Genomic DNA, 26,315 nt, shown 5'->3' on the forward strand with positions numbered 1-26,315 from the left:
CAAAAGCGCTACATGTCTGACCAGACAAAAGTAAAAACCGCCAAAACATGGCGTTCAATTGATCTTCATATAAGATCAAAGTATGTTTCACAAGTACTCATTTCGTGATATTCCTGCGACTACTTCGATATCACAACATGGTTGAAGAGGATCTGAGAGGAAAAAAACCTAACTCCTTATTAGATTCAGAACCACTCCGACGGTCCCTGATGTATCCATAAGTCAATTTGTAAATGACTCACGCAGATGAATCGAATGCGGTCACTATGAAGGCGTAGCATACAGGAAATTGTCCAAATTCTAGAGGATGCTCTTTTGACATTACAATTAGAATTTTCCATATATAAATCGTAGTGGTGACCAAATGAAATCTTAGAGATATGCCATCCTTATCACACCTGGAATGGAGTCATGATGGGCTTTAAAGTAAGTCGTAGTGTCCTGGAAAAATGACTTCCTGTATACGATTTAGAGTCGAATCATAAAGTTGCATATCAGGTACTGGGTGGAACTTCTAGGATTAAAATGCGAAAACTGTCCTCGGGCACCCCGAAAGATTTGATCCCCGTACTGTGGAGAATCGAAGGCGCGGTATTGTTTGGTCAATATGATGGCCCAGAAGTAACAACTATAAAAAGGTATGGCCATTATCTCAGTATGGACCTGTGGGCGAGGAACTAAGGGTTCCTCCAACCTTAACTCCGCCACCCGATACTGCAAAACTTGGAGATGTAATGTATACTGCACGGTGTTTTGTTGATAATTATCTTTTGTCCATCCTTTTTGTTAAAAATTTTAGAAGCTCCCGTGTAGGGGTATTCAAGGATACGCACATTCTGTGCCTCCATGTTAAAATTGAACCTGTCCAGAGAGCTAAAAGATTGCCCGAGAGTCACTAGCGCCGATCTTTTGGATGAAGCAGAGCTCAAAATTTCTGTCAATACAATATAGAAAGAGAAAGAAACCGTCCGCCTCTATTCTGGTGACAAGGGCTTGACGAAAGCGCGTCACCGTTCTTAACATGAGGAGGGTAAATCCGTCAACATCCACCGGAGGATAGAAGAATAAAGAATCATACAAGATCCCGTAACTTGCTAAAAGGAGGCTACGACTAATAAGTCGGGTAAAGTAACACTGTAATAAGCCCAACTGGACCAAGCGTCGACTAACCTGACCATGGACTGGGTGGAGCATTAGAGAGGATAACAAGAAAACGTGACCCTCAGTGTCCGCAAAGGAAACTGTTGCAGACTTAAACCACTGTGGAAGTGACAGCTGACGCTGTCAGTCTACAAGTCCTCCGTAGACGTACTGTTTGCTGGTAACGAAAACTGATCCTTAACTTGGTCAACATTCCACATAAAACTCATCATCACTGAGGATGATTGTTGAATCGAGTAGTTTGTCAACTTTGAAAGTCGTCGACGAGCCTGCTAGTGAATAAGAGAACTGTCGTCAATGGGCCAGCTGTGTACGGACCTAAAGCCTGCGTGGCAACTGCCGATGTGCCCACTGTTAATGGCCCCCAACTGCACTGCTTATTGGCTCACTGTTGATAGCCTAGAGATGCCAGGTCCAATGCCAATGGCCAAGTGCCGATGGATCACATGTGAGAAGGGCCACTGTTAGTGGCCCACTGCTATTGAGCCAACCGTCACTGTCTGAACTGCTTGGGGAGCAGAGCAGCGACTCATGAATGCATGTAAATATTTCCAAAGTGAAGCAACACTTCGGAGATTGCCAGCAAGATGGTCTGTGTAAAAGGCTATGCATGTTCTGGGTTCCTTGACCCTATTGTTGTGATCACAAAGCGATCATGTGCTCATCAATATTTATTCCAACAAATACGCACTTGTACTCATCTGCATTTATAAACACCAGTAGTCCCAGTGTATGTGCAAGCCCACGATCTCCGGACTGAAAGTGCACTGCAGTTATTGCTAAAAAACAATTTATTTGCAAAAGTGTTAATAAATCTACATCTTTCGATATATGTCCAACTCATCTGAATAGGTTTAAACAGTGGCAGTTTCTGATGGGAGTATTACTGTCTTGACTATGTCAGCTGAACAGGCTCTCAAACGCCGACGAGACTCTTACCGTCGATGACTGCTCTTCAGCGTCGACGAGGGACACACTGCTCCCTCGACGAGGCACCTCATCTCCCCGTCGACGAGGCACCCCTCCGTCGACGAGGCCCCTCACCGTCGACGGGGCTTCCCACCGTCGACGATTGCTCTACAGCGTCGACGAGGCATCTCGCCGTCGACGAGGTCCTTCGCCGTCGACGGGGCTTCCCACCGTCGACGAGTGCTCTTCAGCGTCGACGAGGCATCTCGCCGTCGACGATAGCTGTTCAGCGTTAACGAGGGACACCCCTCACCGTCGACGAGGCTCGCCGTCAACGCGGCTCGCCGTCGACGGAGCTCCCTCGTCGTCGACGAGGCTCGTCGTCGACGCAGCCCCCTTGTCGTGGACGAAAGGTTCCCGTCGACGATGCCACCCACAGTCGACGTTGCTCGTCGTCGACGCGGCAAAACTCGTCGTCGAGGCGAGCATTGACGAGGCAAAATTGCAATCTGTAAAAAGGCTGTTGTTCAGCAAAGCTCCTTGTCGGCTGCGCAGCCTCCTGCGACTTACAACCAGCGCATCTGAGGGCTCTGTCAACAGGATCCTGTAGTCCTGTGACACCGTAGATCACCAGTGACGGCAGAGATTGCCGTCGTAGAATACCAAGAGCTTCTAGTCAGCAAGCTGGCATCTCCTCAGAAGAAAAAATGCACAAAACGAGTCTAAACGCCTGAGAGTAAATCTCGTGGGTGTAGATGTGGGAGGCAGACTCGTAGCAGGTCAAAGACCCTTACCTTTGAAGCAAACTCAGCTGGTGAAGTAAAGCCATAAAAATATCGAGAAAAAAAACCTCCCACATCAGAAGGGGGGTAGCCATAATCACAAGAACATCCCCTTCTATCCAACCATGTCAGCATCAGGCAGACAAAATGATCCATGGAAACGGTCTCAGCCTTCCACCAGTGACACAGGGTCAACAAATAGACTTCGTGTGAGAAATATCACAAAATTTAATAGATATATATAATATATATGAAGAAACTGAGCAGAGCTCAGGGAGACTCCCTGCACACGACGTGCGGTAAAAAATCTGACAGCCTGAGCCTCTGGAGGGAACCTTCTGGTGGGTGCTGTCGCCTGATTGGCTGCAGTTTGGGCTACACAAAATGACAGGGATAGTCACTAATGTGGAAGTTTTTTCTTCTGTAGCTTGGCTACTTTACTTCCTGGTTTGTTTTTATTGGTATTTACTATGGTATTTATAGCATTTTATTGCTTTTTTATATACCGTGGGACTCCCACTCCGACGACGGGGAATGATTCAGGCATGTGAATCTATGAAAGACACCCCTAATACTGGAGAACTGTGCCTGTACCGATGGATAGGTAAACAAGTTTACCATATCGGTAAATTGGTATACCTTGGCCATCCTGCATCAGCCATCATGCCACAGGCTTACTACACTATCAGATGTGCCATGTCTTGACAGCACATTACTTGTGTCACAATATTTTGGAATAGATGGGACAAAGAGCCATTTCAGGACACATTTCTCCATATACAGATAACCTTGTAAGCATGAAATGTAATAATGGATGCCAGAAATGTACCCGCATCACATAGTGCCATGTCCAAAACAACTCAATTTTTGTCATGATGGCACACTACGGTGTACCATACCAACCCTGTATACATGTAGACACGTTTTCAACATGAGCAGATGACATGCATACTGTGGCAATCACACCCTATTCTTGAGGACTTGTTCAGAAATTACCACATTCATTGGCATTGTCAGACAGTTTGAGAATATACCCACCTCACATACAACTTTCATCTTGTCATTTAAAGATAGTCAACTTTAGATCATCAATACTAGTCTTGGTCACATATATCCATTACCTATTCCACCTCTTCAAGAATGTAATTGGTGAGCACGTTGCACAACGAATCAGGCAATTGCATACACATCTCACTCACTCCTTGCAATACACTTATTACACAGATAAGGACACTCACTGGTAATGTTGGGGTTGCTGAAGTTGGCCATCTCAGCGTTGGTATAAGGGGGGTCCATCTACAAGACATAACATGTATAGGACAGGATCAAACAGTTTTACACATACATGGAATGCAAGTACACCACAGTACATATGCTACACTATTGGCCATGTGGCCCATCAGGTTGTAAATGGTCAGATAACATTTTTACATACCTGGATGAGACACATTTGTTAGGATGGCTCAGTCATACATACATGTAAACTTTTCTATATGCACCTGTTGGCCATTTAGCACACCCTACTACAGATTGGCATCTTGACCTACCTACACACATGTAGCTAACTTGGATGATGCTGTGCACCTACACAATTCCCATACATACGCAGGTAATGGTTTCTGGAGGCCCTCTGTATACAAACACCATTAAATATTTAGGCCTACAGTTATTTGTAATCATATGTACTGGTCCACATATTAACTTGTATAGCCTACCGATCAGTGCTGCTAAGGGTATGTTACTGTACTACATAATTCCCACACATCCTTAAGGCTTGTACAATAGAGAACTACTAGGGTTTAGCAAAACAGAGTACGCCATGGCAGACATCAAAGATGCTAGCCAAATAAAAGGTGGTATGCCAAGGATCATCAAAGGCAACTCACTATGCTGCCCCTTCACAAGACACTCACTCAGCCACAGGATACTTGGCACGTTGTAAGATTGTAAATGCCAGCTGTGCAAGAGCCCTGCTCAATACTCCCTTTATGTAAGGAATAGGTACTGTAATGCACATGCCTGTAATAAATAAAAAAAAATCGCTTATATGTCTTATTAGGTTACATGATTTTATTATATTGTGCAATGTGTACTGCACTTTTATGATTTTAATTAATCGAATAAAGTGATTTGACTGACTGACTGACACATGCCTGTAGAAGGACAACTTCCTTTGGAACACATGTGCAGTGGCAGCAGTTTAATCACATGAAGGGACATAATTAAGACAGAGTTGCGGAGCACGGTGTACCGCCTTAATTGTTAAAGCTGTGCTCCTATAATTTAAAACTAAGGGCCTTATGTACAAGAATGTTGCACATCCCTGCATTACCCCTAGTGCAGGCCCAATGAAGCAGCATAGGGCTATAGCAGGCAGCAGAGTGCTATTTTGCTAGGGTGCCTGCGATGCAGGGCCAAATGTTCATGTGCACGAATGGACACCTTCCTGCACATAATCAATTTGTGCGGATGACTTGCAACATATATATGTGCAGCAGAAAGCAGCACACTTTGAAATAATAAAAATACAAGCGGAAGTATTACCTTTCTCATTGTGTTGCCTGCTTCAGACAAGGTATTTCCTGGTGGGTTTTTTGGGCACAGCACCATTCCATGTAAAGATGGGGCAGCATCATACAGCAATGGGTGTTGCAATGGAACATCCACTGCAAAACACATTACATGCCTATTTCAAGCAAAGTGCTGTGTGAGTGGGGCCCTTATTTACAAGCTGGTGTTAAGCCCATTAAGTGGCGCAACGCCCCCTTGTAAATAAGGTGAAGGACTGAACTCCACCAGAACATCTGAAAAAGTTATGTACTGATGATGTTGACTCCTTGTGAAATTGCCTCGAAGATTAAATACATGCATGGCAATGCATGTCAACTCCATGCTTACCAGGAACGCATTTCACTTACCCATGGTAATGGGGACAATAGTGATGGTCATGCTGTAACACAGAAACCACTGGTTGCCAAAAATGTTATTGCACCATAGCCATGGAATGTCTCAAGATTTTCTTTTGCACTAGACAAGTTAGTACAAAACATAATTGTGACCTTTACTTTATGATCCCTAACAGTTAAAAAGTAACATGGGACATGAGACACATTGCATTGCAGTAACAATTTTCTACTTGCGTGTAGGTACACCATCTCTGATGCTGACATACTCCAGCAGGTCTGACTCCCTGCCCACAAGATCTTGCCAGCAACGTTTCAGTTTTTGGGCGTCCTGGTCCACCCCATGTACCCGCAAGATCTGCTGCCGATGTTCTTCCATTGGCTTTTCTGAACCTTCACAGGATACCCCTGGATCACTCGACCACCAGCTTCAAGCATTTTGGGCAGGTAGTGCACCACCAGCCACAGAAAAGTGCCCAACTCCCTGGAGTTCATGGGCATAGAGTGCGTTGGGCCCGGCATTATCCCACCGACTTATTCGTAATGTAATGTAACGGTTCACTGACACAATATCGACCTACAAAAATATTGACAAACTAATATCGCATACAAAAATATCAACTACATATACTTACCATTAAAAATACAAAAACATCGACCAAAAAATATTGTAGTAAAAAATAAATCGATATAACGAATATCAAATACAAAAATATTGTAAACAAAAATATGGCAATCATTAAATAAACATAGAAATTAACAGAAATATCAAAACTTACAAATCAACAACATAAATAGAGTTGAAACAAAATTACATTAGTATCCAAACATAAAATACACACATTAAAATATATATAAAAACCTACTAAAACATACCATATATAAAATAATATCAATTAAAGAAAATAAAACATATAGATTCATTGTTAAATGAAAATATATATTTATAAATTATTGACAAATATACAAATAACATTTATATTTCTTAAAAATAAATTAAAAATGATTTAACAAATAACATTTATTACCATAAAAAATTACTGAACAGGCGGGAAACATTAGGGTTGGGATCGGAAGCAAGATGGCGGCTGTGTGAGAGGAGCCGCGGAGCAGCAGCGGGATGCGGTGCAACTTACCCCCGAGAATTCCCTCCCCTCTCAGGAGTAGCCGCTAGTCATCTCTTTTCTGATTTCTTGCCGGAGAATCATTGAAAACCTGCCTCATCCATGCTGGTTTGTTACTACCATAGTAAGGCAGCGCGCATCACCGGAGCCTGCCGGGGAAAGCAGTTTGCTGGAGCAGCTGGGATCCTGAGGCTGCTAACTGCCGTGCTGACGTTCTGGGCTCGGCATCGGCAGCGCGCTGGGCGGAGTGCTGCTCCAAATCAGGCGAAGCGGACTCAGCTGCTTGCCGTAACGGATGTGGTTGGCGGCCACGAAGACAGCAATTGAAACGGGTTATAGCAGACATGGCCCCCAAGTCAGCCTCCAGTGTGTCGGCAAAAGCAGCTGCAAGGAAGAAAGCTCAGGCAGCACAGGCTGCCCAAGCTGATCAGGGCGTCCAGGCAGTATGGGGGGTGCACACGAAGGCATACTGGAGCTTGATCCCCAGGTAGAACAAACGGAATCGCCCAAACCTACTAAAAAGGGGAAACAAACGGCGACGCGTGCAAGACAGACTCCTTCTATATCGGAGCTGCTTGTCTGCAGCGGGAAAGGTTATAAGAACACGGCCGTGGCGGCGCCCCATTCACCAGCCAAGAAGGGAGCTAAAGATCCAGGTACAAGCACTGCATGCACCCCTCTGCTAGGGGTTGTGGAATGTATATCAACTGAGCAGGATGCTGGGCTGTCTGTCGGCTTATCTGATGTAGGGGGGGAAGCTGTAACCCAGGGGACCCCTGAGCCTACTGATACAGGGACAGATGACCAAGACAGCGGGACTGTAATCAGTAACGGTGCTACTGGCAAAGCCTTATCTCAAGCTGCGTGCACGCCTGCTCTGGCGAGCAATGAACTACCAAAGGTTGCTGCAGGTCAGGAGCTGGTGATAGGGGATGACGGCAGGGAGAAAGATATAACACTGTTATGCCCTCCTCTCGCCCTAATGACTCTAACGGACTGTATGGAGAGTGAACAGGAAAAGGAGAAGGATAGTAGCGAATGTTTCTACTTCTTGACTGAAGAGGCAGAGTGGTCTGATGACGAGAGGAGCTCCTCTCAAGAGGGCAGTAACATGTAGTCCGATAGTGATCTGGAACAGACCCCTCCCAGCGCAGCTAAAAGACCAGCCGTCCAGGATAATGCTCATGCACAACCACACAGGGACCTGGTCTGGGACCATTTCTCAGCTCTGCCACTTCAGGGTAGCCCTAATGCCGAGGTACCTGCTTCCCACCCTCCCTTGCTGGACGTTATTTACCAGACTATCCTCACGCACAGGGAAGAAGCCAGACAGGACACTAGTAAATCACAGGCAGCAATGCGTAAACTGCAAGGCGTTGTTAGAAAACTGTCTACGGCACACGCCAATGTTGGGGATAGGGTCACCAACTTAGAGGAACGGATTGTGGCGACTGAATCGGAAGCTGCTGTGGCTTCACTCAAAGTTGACTCCCAGGCCGCTCAGGTTGTTGATATCCAGTGGAAGCTGGAGGACATGGAAAATAGGCTAAGGCGCAACAACCTGCGGGTACTGGGGGTTCCGGAGGGGGTCGAGGGGTCGGATATCACGGCCTTTATGATCAACCTATTCAAGAATGCATTTCCAGAGCTCTCAGACTGGACCTGGTCATCAGAAATTCAGAGAGCCCATCGTACCCCGTTCAGAGTGCGCCCAGGGGCAGGGAGCGACAAGCCTAGGGCAGTCTTAATCTTTCTTGGGAACTTCATCCTCAGGCAAATCATATCTGACAAGGCTAGGCCCGACGCAAGAAGATCTAGTGAGGGCTTGTCCTTCTTCATTAGACCAGATTTCTGCCATACAACGGTGGAGAGGCGCTGGAGGCTTCGACAGTTGATTAAGCCTCTACAGGACAAGCACATGCAGGTTTACTTAGTTAATCCAGCACAACTTAAGGTAGTGAGGGATGGCAAGACTCAATATTTTTCGTCTGAGGTGAAGGCAGAGGAGTTCTTGGACTCTTTGTGAACTAGAAAAAAATGGAGAAAAGTAAATGAGCGATTAACAGGGTGTTTTTTCTATTTGGGTATTTGGTATAGGCGACTGTTCCTCTTGTTACCTGACTATTTGATTCCTTTATTCGTTTTGGTTTCTTTTTTTTTTTAGACCTGCGGGGGGGGGGGTAGGGGTTTTGGGGGTAGGGTATGATTCATATGTGGTTTGTCTTGGAAATGGTAGTTGCACCCATGCACCGTGCTGCTGCACCTATCCATCAGACGCACAGACCTCGGTCTGAGCGCTTCCAGTGGGAGAGGGAGGGGAGTGAGGTGAGGGAGGCTGGGGTGGGCTTCAGGGGGGGGGCAGGGGTCACGGATGGTAGGGGGAGGGGTGGGAAGAGCATTAAAAAAAATTGAGAATATGCGGTATAAAGTCTGGGTTCGTGAGGCATAATGTATATGGTATGGAAGTTGTTCTTATTCAATCTTTGCCAAAAAGAATAAGAAGACGGCTGAAAAATAAGGATGTCAAGCCTTAGTATATATTCGGTCAACATAGGGGGGCTGAACGACTGGAGAAAGAGAGCTAGACTGGCAGAGTTCATCAAGTCTGAACCCATTGATATCCTGTGTATGCAGGAAACGCATCTACCTTGGGCAAAAAGACAGTTGTTAAGGGTTGGTGGCTTAGAGGTATTGTCATGCTCCTCTCAGACTTCAACAATAAGGGGGGTGGTAATTCTAGGTAAAACAATATGGGGGGGGCTAAACAAGCTAAATCGGATCCCTCGGGTAGATGGGCTTTGGCGGAGTTGGAGTGTGGCTTAACAATCTGTGGGATCTATGGATCAAATCAGGATGACCCAGCAGTATTTGAAATACTGGAGGGGGAACTATCAACCTGGCCTGTACCAATTTTGGTGTGTGGTGATTTCAATATTTCAATTGATTTGACTGAGAGAGTACCGTATACGGGTAGGAAGACAAGAGTCTCCAGGGCACTCCTCTCAATGATGCATTCACATGGCTTAACTGACATCTGGGGGACAAAACATCCTAATGATCCAGGGTTCACATATTTCTCATGTCCTCACCATAAGTACAGTAAACTGGACTATTTTTTAATTTCATCTGTAGAAATCAGTAAGGTTAATATTATGAAGCTCCCCAAGGTGCTCTCGGACCATAGCCCACTGGTAAGACATAGTGGTCTAGGACCGGTCAGAAAATGTAGGGCCTGGACATTTAACCGGAGACTTCTGGCTGAGGCTCCGATCGTGGAACATCTACGGAAATGGGCTCGTGAGTTCTTTGATGCTAATCAATACAGCGCTTCAAGGAATTCTGTCTGGGATTTTTTTAAGGCAGCATTAAGGGGGGAGGTCACTAGCTATACTGCCCGGGCAAGGAAAAAACAACAGGCTGGGAAGAATAAGCTCCTAGTAGACCTAGTCAAAGCAGAAGAACAGCACTGTCTTGATCTGATACAAGGGAAGGAAGGTAGGGAGAGTCGAACCAGTATCTGTCTGATTAAAGCAGAATTGCAGAAACAGCTGGCCGAAAAGGCGGCGACAGAATACTGGACGTATAGGAGGAAAATGTATGAGACAGGGGAGCAGGCTGGGAAGGCATTGGCTCTAAGAATTAGGAAAGACAGCGTTAAAAATGCAATACCTAGTATCCATGAGGACGGACAGGACTTTGTCGAGCCTCAGGATATTCTGTTGGTGTTTGCAAAATTTTACCAAACCCTGTATAAGGAAGAAGCAGGGGATGCATGTTCAGATGGCCGCTAACCGGACTTTGGCCCTAAACTGGGACCGCTCGAGACAGAAAATCTAGAGAGCAATATAACGGCCGACGAGGTACGGGAAGCTTTATCCAACCTGGCCGCCGGCAAAGCTGTTGGCCCTGACAGCATTCCCCTGGAGCTCTATAAATGCCTGTCGGTTGAAGTCGTTCCGATGTTATTGGACCTTTTTAATGGAATTATCTGTACGGGCAAAATCCCCGAAACATGGAGAGACACTAATATAGTGGTCTTCCATAAAAAGGGAAAGCCAAGAGAAAGTCCAGGGTCTTACAGGCCGATCTCTCTTATAAACTCTGACAACAAGCTCTACGCGAAGATCTTGGCTACGCGGCTGGGGAGGATCATTGGCGGGCTCGTCTCCCCCTGGCAGCATGGGTTTATCCCTGGCCGCGGTACGACAGTCCACATTAGAAGAGCAATTTCGTTGTTTGAGGCCGATGCTGCGGGGGGGAGGGGGTTGCTATGATCCTCCTCGACGCAGAAAAAGCGTTCGACCGCGTTAGGTGGCAGTATCTCTGGGATGTCCTTGTGGAGAGAGGTTTCGGACCAAAAATCCTGACGGCTATCAAGGCCATGTACTGTGACCCGGTGGCTCGTATCCAGATGATGGGTCAGAGCTCAGATAAGATCATGATAAGCAGGGGCACCCGTCAGGGGTGTCCCTGCTCGCCTATTTTGTTTGCATTATATATCGATCCGCTGGTTAGGCAGAAACTGGGGAATACTAGTATTAAGCCGGTAATAACCAACGGGTTCGAGAGCAAAATATTAGCTTATGGCGACGATCTGGCAGTTATCACATCAGAGCCTGCAGAGACCATGAGAATTTTGGTGGAAATCACGAAGCAATTTGGATACTACTCTGGGTATTGCCTGAATGAGGCAAAAACACAGGTAATATGCTCTAAGGATATAGTCAAAATAGATCAACGGTATATCAACTCCGCAACTTATCTCGGGGTAATTATTAATGCAGCAACAGGCTCAATTGTCCAAGATAATTTTAATCCACTCCTTAAAAAAATTGAGATAGATTTGAAGCGTATGGATGCACTGCATCTGTCCCTTATAGGCAGGACAAATGTTTTTAAAATGACCATGCTGCCCAAACTTCTTTATCTATTTAGATCCATTCCCTATCTGATTGAGGAGGGGGTGATGAAAACAATTTTGTCTATTTTTAACAGCTTCCTGTGGCAATATGGCAAGACTAGGAGGGCAGCTAAATATATGACTCTCCCCCAGGAACATGGAGGTCTAGGAGTTCCAAATGTAAGATTCTATCATTGGACCTGTTTACTGACTCTATCCTATTTGAATCTACACCTAGTGAAAAATTTACCCCGGACCCGACCTCTGATTTGTATACTCTCCCATCAATATATGAACTTTTAATGGGGAAGGAGGCCGTAGGCGCACTGTTGAGAAAAACTGGTCGGAGATTTTTCAAGAAAACCCGGCTTAAGGTTTCCCTTGGTGCCTGGGATTTGTGGAAAACACTGCAAAAACTATTACAGGTTCCTAGGATTAGCATGCATACGCCATTGTGGAAATCAGGGTTCTTTCCGAACCTGAGCGCAGACGGGGCTTGGAAAATATGGGAGCAGCAGGGCATCCAGACAGTGGGGGATGTAATATTGAATGGCAATATTATGACATTTGATGCCATGCAGCAGAAGTACGGTCTGCCTACTGGTCAAAGTTTTAAGTATCTCCAGATCTTGCAAACGCTTAGAGCTGTTGGTTCTGGCGTTGGTCTTGGCGCTCGTAGCCCTATACTTGAATATCTTTTGAGAGGAGGGGATAGGATTCGGGTTATATACCAGGAATGAATTGAAAAGCTGCCAGATGATCTCGAGAAGCATGAGGCAGCCTGGGCAATTAAATTGCAAGACCCAGATGTAGATCTTGACAAAGCTCTATATCTGGATAAGCAGGTGCTCCGATCCTCTAATCTGAAGGCACAGCATTTTAAAACTCTATTTAACTTATACTACACTCCATCTAGCTATATGATTGGGATATGAGGACGGATAATAACTGTCCCAGATGTCAGAAAGGCCCGGGTGATCTGCTACATATGTTCTTCTCCTGTGAGAAGCTTACTGTAATTAAAACCGAGATTGAGAATTTCCTGGAGGGGCTGCTAGGCTCTAAGATCAGTCTATCCCTGACAGTGATGATTCTTGGGATCGATAGTAAGCTGGGTTTTAGTAGCGGAGAAACTGAGGCATTTATCTTCTTGGCTGTTGCCGTCCTACGCATCCTGTTGTCAGCTGCCTGGAAGGACCCAAATGCCCCGACGTTCTCAATGTGGTTGGCCAGGCTCCTCGCTATCCATAATATAGAATCTATGCTTTATTTGCACAAGGGTAGGAAACAGCGGGACTTTGGCTGTAAAATTTGGGCCCCTCTGAAGGAATGGAGGGAGGGTAGTGTTTTTTAACCAGATTGGGTTGGGTTGCGGGTGATCTGATTTTTATAAATCTGCCTTGACATAATGTATTAATTGTCGATAAAATCTTAGGTGGATACGTGTATATATATTGATGGCTATACTTTCACGATGCATATTTATATATTTATATATTTATGTCTTCTACGGTCTTCCTTGCTGTTCTATGGATGTAATTATTTTGAATTGTATTTATGACTTGACTTGTTTTTTCCTTATAAATTGACTTGTATAACTACCAAAAAAAAAAAACAATTACTGAACATATATTAAATGCATTTAACTAATTTTTAAACATATCAAAACAGGTATATTTCTTAACATGTGAACATTTAATATGAAATACTCTTTTAAATAAATATAAGATTAATTTTATAAATACACGAATAACTGCCAAAATAATTAAACAGATGCTATAATAACCAATGAAATAAAAGCATAAACAACAAAAACCAATAGAAAGGTCCATCTAATTAAAACAACAGTATAAAAGAAGCCAATTAATTAGCCAAAAGTTACCTCACAACCTGCAAAGATTGAAGGACAAAACATTGACGTATTGCTGCCCCAACTGAAGATGTTCAAAACCTCTACATCAAACAGCCTAAATACAAAGTAAGTACAATGCCAAATATTTTTAAACAATACTCTAACTAAACTTAAAAGCAGTAAAACTTGCAAATTAAATAAATAAACATATTCCCATTTTCTCTTGTTTCTACAGATTTAAACATCTTAAATTAACAAGACTGACCAAAAAGAAACACTGAAGAAAAACCAAACTGTGCAACATTTTTCCAACAGCATATTACCAACACAAGAAAATATACCATATATCTGTAAAACAAAGTATGACTGCTAACTCATTTTAAAATTAGCTAACTAATCTTAAAAGCAGAATTTCCTGACAAATAAAACTAATGAATGTTTTCTGACTTTTTTCCTCTCTTCTACAGCCTTCACCAACTGCAAAGAATCAAACTACATTAAATGAACAAAAATATCCACATAAAATATTAAGTATTATTTTACATAGACTTAAAAAAAAATACCCTTAACTAAACTTAACCTTAATTATATTTCACTCAGATTAATGAATACATTCCCCCCATCAACAGGTCCAAACAACAACATTAAAGCAGGAAAAAACAACAGAGAAAAATTATTAAAATACAAGCACAGCATATATGTAAGTGTTTTTAAATAATCAAAATGTAACAGTAAACAAATATAGCTATTTCTATATTCATTTATGTTTATATATACATTTACAATATAACGCAGATAATGACAGAAGGGGCTAAATTCATATCCTCTCAAAAAGTGAAACTTCTGCTCTGTTGCATGGGCTACACTTACAGCCAGGAAAGAACATCATCTAATCATATTAATTGAAAATGTACCAAATACTACTCTAATTCCTGCTATGGGAGGGCAACAACTAGGGAAACTACAGTGATACATGTAAAAGAACACAACCATCCACCCAACGTCACTGAAATAGAAGTCAGAGACATTTTAGAAAATATCAAAGAAGCAAACACTAGCTCCCAAAACCTCGTACTGAAATATTAAACGATATCTTAACCCATGTCCCAGAGCACGCAACTGGTCAGTTACCTGCCATCTCAACATTGAAACGCCTGAGAGCCTGAACCCAAAAGCCACCAGCCCCAAAAACATTTAGAGAAGTAGAAATCCTACCTGAATTCATAATTACACATAAACAAGAACAATTCCTTCTGTATGATAACAAAATTAATGAAAAAATAAATATTGTCTTTGCCACTCCAACTAATATACAAAAACTGGGACAATGCGAAACCTGGATAATCGATGAAACATTTAAAATATGTTCCAAACCATTTTACCAACTATACACTATCCATGGGGAATACCACAACACCAATATCCATTTTATATACAAATTACTACCTAATCAACAATCTACAACTTACATAGAGCTCCTAACACAAATTAAAGAATAAACTAATAATTACTTCCCCCAAAACATTATCATTGACTTCGAGCAAGCAATGATGCAAGCTATTTTAAAAATGTACCTGTACACTACAATACAGGGGTGCTACTATCACTTTAACCAGAGTATATGGCGCCATGTACAAAAGTCTACCGTAAGCGTAGAATATGCAACAAATAGTAATTTTGCATTTCAAATAAAAAAATGAATAGCCTTAGCCTACGTCCCCATAAAGGAAGTACCAAACAACTACAACCTACTAATAGAAAGCCCCTTCTACCAAGCAAATAAAACAAAATTAACACCCCTACTGTACTATTTCGTAGACACATGAGTAGAGAGACTTCACAGATCAGGATACAGACCCCAATCAAAATTCCACATTCCATGGTGGAATGTGTACGAAAGTACCCAAGCCCAACAAGCTAAAACCAACAACGCAATGGAAGGCTGACATAATGCCTTCAAATCCATATCAGGAAGAACATAACCAACCCTACACAAACTACTGAAAGCTATACAAAAAGAAAAAAGCTACCAGAAACTTAGGGCCTGATTACGAGTTTGGCAGACAGAGGACCGCCATGCCGGCGCTGGTGATTCTACGGTGGTCCTCCTTCTGCCATATTCCAAGTTGCATTAGGAGCATACATGTGTGCGGCACAGTTCTGTCGATGCCCCCAGCGTCGTATCTGCATCAGCTTGGCACAATACACCAATGAGGCCCTGAGAAGCAAACTCCGCTGCTCAAGACCCCAGAGCCAATTACAAGTTGCCTCTCAGCCTGGTCCAAGTATTGCAGTCCATCCGCCGCTGCGCAGGAGATGGAAAGGGAGGGATATTAAGGCAAAACTCACTTTTACTCATCGACACACAACTTCTGCAATCATGGAGGCCATTGTACCCGTCATTCCTATTATGTACCTCAGAACTATCTCCGAAGCTGACAACAACGCGGGCCTCTTCTCCGGTAAGTTACACCACAACCGGCGCAGCTTCTCCCGGCAGCCAGGTGGTTTGCTGAGGACGAGAACTGGGAGCTGGCATTGTTGGCTGGTGCGGCTACGGACAAGGACCTGCAGGAGGCTTTCATGCAAGGCCGGGGTGCTGATGATACTCTGCCCTATGTGGTAAGGCATACGGCTGACATTTGGCAGCGGTTCGTCGAGAAGGTACTGCGACGCGCGCCGTTTCATAGGGAGCTCCCAATTTGGATCTTGGCCCCGATACTCAAACTGGAGGCAAATATGTCCTTCCGAGAGTGGCGCCTGGGCGGTTGCGAGACCCTCGCAGATCTCTACCCGGACGACTCTTTTGTGTCCTTTGAGAGAGCCGTGGACTCTTTTGGACTCGGTGAGGGCCAAAACCTGCATTACGGAAGTCTTAGGGACGTGGCCAGGACAACATGGCCCCAATTCCCAGAGGCACCCCAGCTCACTAATACCCTGGACATTATTTTATCCTGTGGAAGGGGTAGGCGTCTGGTCTCCCTCCTTTACTCTGCCATGCGCAGAGACTAAACTCCCCCGTTGGCGCCGGCCTGGGTGGCTTGGGAGGCAGACCTGGGGATAGAATTGGATCCTGCCCAGAGAAAGCGGATTGGACTGTTGACTCGTAAAGTGTCCTGCAATGCGCGTTTCAAACTTATTCACTTCAATTTTGTTCATCGCACCTACATGACACCCGTCTCCCTCCACCGTATTTCGTCAGATAGACGCCATAACTGCCCTAGATGTGGGATGGAGAGGGCGGGATTCCTGCACCTAGCGTGGGAATGTCCCTTGGTACACGATTTTTGGCGCAGGGTGGTAGTACATATTGCCCGGACCACGCATCTTAGGTTGCAGCTGGACCCGCTTCACTATCCTCATGGCAAAATACACTTGAGCTTTTATCTCAGACACTGTTAATACTCTGCATCGATTTGTTTACTTTGATTATTTGTATTAGCTGTTTTATTACTCACAGGATTGGCTTTGTAGCCACCTAGTTGTACTGTTTTGACCTATTGATTTATCTGTCTGACTATACTTCCTCATGTACAATTCTTTGTAAAGCGCTCTGATATCTGCGAAGATCTTGTCCGCGCTATATAAAACTTTCAAAATAAAAAAAATAAATAAACTGTCTGCTGGCGTTAGTGCCCAAGCCAAAGAAAAAAGGTCTGTCTTACAAATTGTTGGAACTTCTGTTGGTTCTGGCGAGGAGACGGGTGGCCATTACATGGATGGGCCAGAGGGCGCCTGAACTCTCTCACTGGTTACGAGACGCCAAGGAATGGGCCTTGGCAGAGGAGACACACATGCAGCGCACTCGCAGGGATGGGAAGCTCCAGGATGACTTACTCGCCTGGAGAACTATGTGTATGGAGGGGATGGAGGAGGATGATTCGGACGCCACTAGCGCTGAGTTGTTTTCCTCCACTTCCTCAGAGTTGGGCGATGAGGAGGGGGGGTCTGGGGCGGGGTGTCGGGAGGCAGTGTAGAGGTCCCCTGTGCCACGCTGATATTCCTTGATAGCTATGTTTGTATTTAGCGGTGATTCCCATTTGACCACCCTACATTGTGATGACCGCGTCCTAACTGGCCCTTGCACTCGTCTCCTCCTGTATTCGGATCAGCACTAGAAATGCCATTCATGGGGTTCTTCGTTACTGTTATACCGTTATATAGTGTGGAAATGTAACATAAGAAAATTGGCGTAGACATTGATCCTGTTTTTCTGATATTTGAAGCACAAATGCAATTTTCTCTACTCGTACATGGGTTCACTCTGACGCCGCCCTGCCTCCGGGATGTGGGCCGTAATTGGCTGTGTATTTACTTTGGGGCTAACCTCGCTGTTTTCTACATATCAACTGGCTTGATGACTGTACGATTTGTGCCTTTTTACTATCTTCGCCGCAATAAACATATTTAAAAAAAAAAAAGTTACACCACAAAACAAACACCGTACTTTGCCAACAATATGTTGCATCACCGAGGAAAACACAAGGGAGGTGTGTCCTCCAAGTGTATCAATCTCACAAAGGTCTGTGCTTTGCGACATAGGGGTGGGGATGTTACCCATTCACTGACACCAGCCACCCACCGAGAGCAGTAAATGGGCACACGTGCCGTTGGTGAGGAAAGCTAAGGCATACGTTCGCATGCAGGACAGTGGCATGACACAGACCTAAACGTTAACAAATAACCATACTCCATGTATCAAACCATACACAAGGACAATCACTCCCCATGTAACCAATCTCCGCCTCTTGATGCCACATCAAATGGACTCTCATATACCTCACCCTCACCACTGTCCAGCATCCCATTCTCAGGAACCTTATCAATTTGGTAGTATGACATAAGACACATCCCAGCACTCTTGTAGAACAAGCTCATGCTACCACCACATTGCATTGACAAGACCACATTCTGGTACACATGGGCACTCCATGTTGTAGTACTACAATTATGCAGATCAAAAGGGAGAGAGAGGACTAGGTAAGCTAGCCCGTATCCCCTGGGTTATATGTCAAGATCAATGTGGACTAGCTAGTTTAGGGGGGAGGGGTTGAAGTGACTCAGGTACGTCAGACAATAAAAAAGAAAAAAGCAATGTTTTCCTTATAAAGCCCTCACCCACCGACCTAGTCGGTGGCATGCTTCATCATCGGGCCCACCGCAGTGGCACCGAATGTGCCCCGGGTGTGCTACAACGCCAGGTGACTGCGGAGCTGGTATATTGCTGCGTGTGCAGTGAAAGGGTGAGAAGTGAAAATTAAAAAGCTATACAAGGGGTCCCAGCACCCGAGGGTTAACAAATTTTAATACACTGGGCCTCTGTTAGCAGATTAAAAAGGCAAGAGGACAATGAGGAGTGTATGATGACCTCCCATGTCTAGTGTGGTCTACATGTTTCAGCCAGTGCCTTTTGTATTTTAAGCTGGCTTTCCTCAGGACCAAAGAGTTACGTGATAAGGTGCAGATTAAATTATAATAAACTTAATTTAAGTGTTTGTGTCAATTTTTGGCTATGTGTGGCGCTCGCTAAGGCGCTGTAACTGTTAGAGGGGGATTCCCTCAGGCTTTTCTACACAGAACACATAGGACAAAGACAGGACGTACAAGGTAGAGTCATATTAGGGTGGCAAATCTTTAAACCATTGGTGGCCGGCTTTTAAGGTGGTGTGCGACCTATATCCGGCTAGGGTGAGCTCATGGCATCTGCATGAGACTAGTGAGGGTTTACTGAAACCGTTAGTGGGTGGTGGTGGGCTAAAAAACGAAATTACAAGGTGAGGTACAGGAAAGTACTGATACTGGGTCCTCACTCTGTTATTTCTTGGTAAAAAGCCTCATGGGTCGCCTGGCAGAGAAAGAGACCCTGTGGAAATAAACGAGGTTCACAAGGCTATCTAACCTGTAAGGAGAAAAGAGTTCTGGCTTACCCCATTTTGCAGGACAAGTGGTCTTGTTTACTCACGAGTAGTTCGGTCTGGTTCCTCCTTGGACCTATTCGTCCTTCTGCGGCGCCCGGTATGAGGTGAGTGGGCCGCCTGGCTTCGGCGATTCACCTGTTTGGGTTAGAAAGAGAGGGAGGGGTGCGCGCTAAACGCCGTCTCATTGTGGCTCTGTTTGCGCATGTGTGGGGAAGTAGTGCGCGTTTAGGCGCATGCGCGGTGCTACGCGGTAGCGTTATGCACTAGGCGCATGCGCAGGAGTACACGCGCTTGCGTACTGGGCATCGGAATGCTGATAGTGCATGTTTGTTGCTAAACGAAGTGATTCACGTGAATGATGATAAACTACTCGTGGTGTTGGCCACCTTGTAGGTCAAGATTCACGTAGGAGGGTCAGCGTTAGTGTGTGTAGTCACACAAGGCAAGTGGGTGCATTCTGATGCACTGGGAGAACACAAAAGGAGAGGAAGGGACAGCGAAGGGGACGCTCATGCAGGGGTGCTGTGGCACAGCTATCAGAATGATATGCAGCAAAGCTTGTAATACAATGTTTGGCAAGGGTGTCTACATGGCCAGACTGTTCCATGGAATGGAATCGTTGAGGCCATGGATATGTGTGGAAAGCCGGTAGATCCAGCGTTGCTCTTTTTGCAAGAGGAGTCTCTCATCTCTGAGGTTGTCAAATTTCTCAATGACTGTCCACGTAAAGTCATTGGGTGTGTGATTGTGGGTCAGGAAGTGGTCTGTAAGCTTACTTATGTTTTTCCCACATCTTATGGTGCTTCTGTGTTCTGTCATTCTTGTGCGTACTTTTCTGGTTGTCATGCCGATATACCTTAGGCCACATCTGCAGGTTATCAAGTATACTAGATTGGAGGAGTTACAGTTTGTAAACTGTTGTTGTGTCCAGGTCTTACCTGGTTCCAGATCCAGTGTTTTTGACGGGGATGTTAAGTGGCATACACTGCAATTGTTGCAGGGTTGGTGGCCAGTGATTTTTGGCATGCCCCATGCATTGACGATGGTATTGTCTTTATTCTGTGTTTTTGGCCGAGGTCTGGTATTCACCAATTGGTCTCTTAGATTGGTTGCCCTTTTGTAAGCGAAGCGGGGCATTTCCCATTGTCTGGTGCCAGAGTTGATGATTTTCCAATTGCGATGTATGATGTTTGACACTTGGTTAGACGCTGTGTTGTAAGTCGTCACGCAGGTAAGGACAGGTTCTGCTTCCGGTTTTTCGAAGGTCTCCAGGAGAGCCTCCCTGTTTTTGGCGTTGGAACGAATGAGAGGCCTTTATTAAGTACTCCCGTTTCCTCTGGGGTGAGTTGAGTGTCAGATAGGTTAAACACGAGAGGGCAAGGGGGTGTTATTTGCTGGTTCCCGCTTGTTCCAAGGAACAAGCGGGAACCAGCAAATAACGCCAAGACTGGACATGTTCAAACTACACGTAGAACTCGCAGAGTTCTTCAGAAAACTTAAACTAAAGGCTTTCTTTGAGAAAAAAGATAACACCATCATTGAAGTAGGAGGCACGCCGAACGAAACGGGAATGAGAACAAAATCGACCTTCACTCCCCCGCCGGGCAGCATCCCGGTAGAAATCCTGACGTTTGAACAGGCAGTCTACACGGAAGTAGAACAACTTCAACAGAAGGATACTTTCAACAACCTGTCCAACAAAGACAGAAGTACCATTCAACGCCTTCAGCATGATCCCAAACTTGTAATAAAACCGGCGGATAAAGGTGGCGGCATAGTCCTGATGAACAAGACAGACTATGACCAGGAGTGCAAGAGGCTCCTCAGTGACACTAGGAACTACAAGCGCCTTCAAAAAGATCCAACTGAACAACTACAGGCCACCATTAACCAACTGGTAAAAAATGCCAAAGACAATGAACATATATCCAAACAAGAGGCGGACTACTTATGCCCTAAAGAAATAAAGACCCCTTATTTCTACACGGTCCCCAAAATACACAAGGGCACCACTCCACCACCAGGGAGACCCATCGTGTCTGGGATCAAGTCATTACTAGAGCCTTTATCACGTTTCTGTGATTTCTTTCTCAACCCCCTGGTTCAACAGACCCCCTCCTACCTGAAGGACACTAAACACCTGCTAAACGTAATTCAGGAACTTAACTTTGATCCCACCACCGAATTACTTGTAGGTCTAGATATAGAATCCCTATACACTAGCCTACCACAAGACGCCACGCTAAAGGTACTGCACGATGTCCTAATGTCAAACGCTTGGACTTACAACACCCCCCGCAGCTTCATCTTAGACTGCGCAGCCCTAGCTCTCAAAGAGAACTATTTTGAATACGAGGGCACCTACTACCTTCAGACGAATGGCACGTCTATGGGCAGTGTCTTTGCCCCTAGTGTGGCAGGGCTGTATGTGGCCCACTTTGAACACACACACATACAACAACCAACCAACCCTTTCTCCACCAACATAAGAATGTGGCGTCGCTACATCGACGACATTCTTATAATATGGAAAGGTAACCAAGAATCACTGGACAATTTTATGCTCTGGATCAACCAACTAGACTCATACCTGCGCTTCACATGCACTAGCAGTTCCACTGAGCTACCCTTCCTAGACCTGAACATCAGACCTGATAATGGAAGGCTTACCACCACCACTTTCTACAAACCTACAGCAAGAAACTCCTTACTCAGGTTTGATAGTTTTCACCCTCGACACCTGAGGGAAAACTTGCCCTATGGACAATTCCTACGCATCAGGCGCAATTGCAGCAACGTCAAGGATTACAAACAACAATCCAGTGATTTGGTGCACAAGCTCAGGGACCGTGGCTATCCCTCCAGGATAATCAATAAAACCTGCAAAAGAGCCAGGAATCAAAACAGGGAGGCTCTCCTGGAGACCTTCGAAAAACCGGAAGCAGAACCTGTCCTTACCTGCGTGACGACTTACAACACAGCGTCTAACCAAGTGTCAAACATCATACATCGCAATTGGAAAATCATCAACTCTGGCACCAGACAATGGGAAAAGCCCCGCTTCGCTTACAAAAGGGCAACCAATCTAAGAGACCAATTGGTGAATACCAGACCTCGGCCAAAAACACAGAATAAAGACAATACCATCGTCAATGCATGGGGCATGCCAAAAATCACTGGCCACCAACCCTGCAACAATTGCAGTGTATGCCACTTAACATCCCCGTCAAAAACACTGGATCTGGAACCAGGTAAGACCTGGACACAACGACAGTTTACAAACTGTAACTCCTCCAATCTAGTATACTTGATAACCTGCAGATGTGGCCTAAGGTATATCGGCATGACAACCAGAAAAGTACGCACAAGAATGACAGAACACAGAAGCACCATAAGATGTGGGAAAAACATAAGTAAGCTTACAGACCACTTCCTGACCCACAATCACACACCCAATGACTTTACGTGGACAGTCATTGAGAAATTTGACAACCTCAGAGATGAGAGACTCCTCTTGCAAAAAGAGCAACGCTGGATCTACCGGCTTTCCACACATATCCATGGCCTCAACGATTCCATTCCATGGAACAGTCTGGCCATGTAGACACCCTTGCCAAACATTGTATTACAAGCTTTGCTGCATATCATTCTGATAGCTGTGCCACAGCACCCCTGCATGAGCGTCCCCTTCGCTGTCCCTTCCTCTCCTTTAGTGTTTTCCCAGTGCATCAGAATGCACCCACTTGCCTTGTGTGACTACACACACTAACGCTGACCCTCCTACGTGAATCATGACCTACAAGGTGGCCAACACCACGAGTAGTTTATCATCATTCACGTGAATCACTTCGTTTAGCAACAAACATGCACTATCAGCATTCCGATGCCCAGTACGCAAGCGCGTGTACTCCTGCGCATGCGCCTAGTGCATAACGCTACCGCATAGCACCGCGCATGCGCCTAAACGCGCACTACTTCCCCAAACATGCGCAAACAGAGCCACAATGAGACGGCGTTTAGCGCGCACCCCTCCCTCTCTTTCTAACCCAAACAGGTGAATCGCATTTACAAATAGTATAAAAACGAAGCCAGGCGGCCCACTCACCTCATACCGGGCGCCGCAGAAGGACGAATAGGTCCAAGGAGGAACCAGACCGAACTACTCGTGAGTAAACAAGACCACTTGTCCTGCAAAATGGGGTAAGCCAGAACTCTTTTCTCCTTACAGGTTAGATAGCCTTGTGAACCTCGTTTATTTCCACAGGGTCTCTTTCTCTGCCAGGCGACCCATGAGGCTTTTTACCAAGAAATAACAGAGTGAGGACCCAGTATCAGTACTTTCCTGTACCTCACCTTGTAATTTCGTTTTTTAGCCCACCACCACCCACTAACGGTTTCAGTAAACCCTCACTAGTCTCATGCAGATGCCATGAGCTCACCCTAGCCGGATATAGGTCGCACACCACCTTAAAAGCCGGCCACCAATGGTTTAAAGATTTGCCACCCTAATATGACTCTTCCTTGTACGTCCTGTCTTTGTCCTATGTGTTCTGTGTAGAAAAGCCTGAGGGAATCCCCCTCTAACAGTTACAGCGCCTTAGCGAGCGCCACACATAGCCAAAAATTGACACAAACACTTAAATTAAGTTTATTATAATTTAATCTGCACCTTATCACGTAACTCTTTGGTCCTGAGGAAAGCCAGCTTAAAATACAAAAGGCACTGGCTGAAACATGTAGACCACACTGGACACGGGAGGTCATCATACACTCCTCATTGTCCTCTTGCCTTTTTAATCTGCTAACAGAGGCCCAGTGTATTAAAATTTGTTAACCCTCGGGTGCTGGGACCCCTTGTATACCTTTTTAATTTTCACTTCTCACCCTTTCACTGCACACGCAGCAATATACCAGCTCCGCAGTCACCTGGCGTTGTAGCACACCCGGGGCACATTCGGTGCCACTGCGGTGGGCCCGATGATGAAGCATGCCACCGACTAGGTCGGTGGGTGAGGGCTTTATAAGGAAAACATTGCTTTTTTCCTTTTTATTGTCTGACGTACCTGAGTCACTTCAACCCCTCCCCCCTAAACTAGCTAGTCCACATTGATCTTGACGTAGTACTACAATTACCATGCCCAATACAAGTCAAAGTGTACCCTCCCAGTCCCTGAATAGAAAACTATTCACCACACACCAAAAGACGTGAGTCACCTAACAATGAAAGTTGTCAGTGATATCCACAGTAAAAGGACATCAACAATACTTACACCACCAGCTAAGTTCCGCAAGTAATGAACACACATCCCAAACACCATACAACCTGGTATACACAGAACATCACGAGTCGTGCTTCTCAACATCACCCCACGCATCCACAAGTCTGCATGAAGCACACACATCTACCCTGAGGCATTTTCCATGGAAACCCAAACAATAAGACCCAGTCACTATCTCCCCTTCATGTATTCCACTGTCTAGGACCTGTTCCTAGCCAAGACTCATTCCACATGTCTTGCAAAATCAGATAACTCCCACAAACATGCATAGCCACAACATAGTCACAGACACATCCTACTACAAAATCCAAGGTCACCTAAAGGCACAACGTCAAACCCTTGACAAATATATCAAAGGACACAACTGAAACACCTCAGGAAGAATAGCAATCACACTGTCTAACAAACAAAGCACACAACTGAGGACAGAGAGAAAGTACACAAGTTGGCAACTGTACACAAACAACATTTGCAGACTGACTTGGCTCACGAAGCATCTCAGGGGCAAACAATATGTACACACTGTTCCACATATGTGTACAAAGGGGAGAGGTGTGGCGCCGCGGCCAGGGCGACTGATGCTGGAATCTGGGGATCACGGTTCGATCCCCGGCTCCGGCGGCAGATTAGCCCAGCACCATGTGACTCTGGGCAATAGCTCGCTTAATCTTCCCGACGGCCCCCAGCGCCTAGAGACCCTTACGGGTGATTGTGCGCTTTACAAATGTGGACTTTACTTTACTTTACAAAATGTGTCCTGGCACCTTATGCCAGCAATCACATCTCTCAAAACTACAGGTAGTAGCTGATTCATACTCATTCATGCTCACAATCGAATGGACACAATTTTACCCCAAAAAAGGTATGGCAAGCACACACTGTATGCGGACAAACTCTAACCTCTCATACAAACACACATCACTCAGCACACAGCACACATATCACAACATTATTACTGGGAGAAGGCCAGCCACATTTGGCAGACAACAGGCCAAGCATAACACTTGCCAAATAATAACCTACACAATGCAACAAGCCTACCAGTAAGTGTCGATGATAAAAATCCAGTTAATGTACATGGCCCGATTTCCATGATAACTCATGAAATGCTGCTCGACTCACATCACAATCACCATTGTGAAAGGACCACCTATTACCAGCTCCAGAGTACAACAATGGAACAGTATCAATAAAATCATAGCACCACATCATTCATCCACATGAGCAATAAATCCACCAAGAAGGTATCCGATGGACAAGCTTTACTAAGAAACATAAGAGAAATCAAATGAATCAAAAAGGCCACAACAATGCGGAGTTGGGATCCACCACTGTGTTGACCATACAGGGAAAAGACCCCTCCAGCCACAATTTCTAATTCCTCCGTAGTGAAGGCAGGGGCTCTCACACCTGTCTAGCCTGGTATTGTTGCTCTCAGAGGTGATACACAGCAGCTACAGGTGATGAGATGTGTATGGCTGCAATCT

This window comes from Lissotriton helveticus, chromosome 6, assembly GCF_964261635.1.
Source record: "Lissotriton helveticus chromosome 6, aLisHel1.1, whole genome shotgun sequence".
NCBI lineage: Eukaryota > Metazoa > Chordata > Amphibia > Caudata > Salamandridae > Lissotriton > Lissotriton helveticus.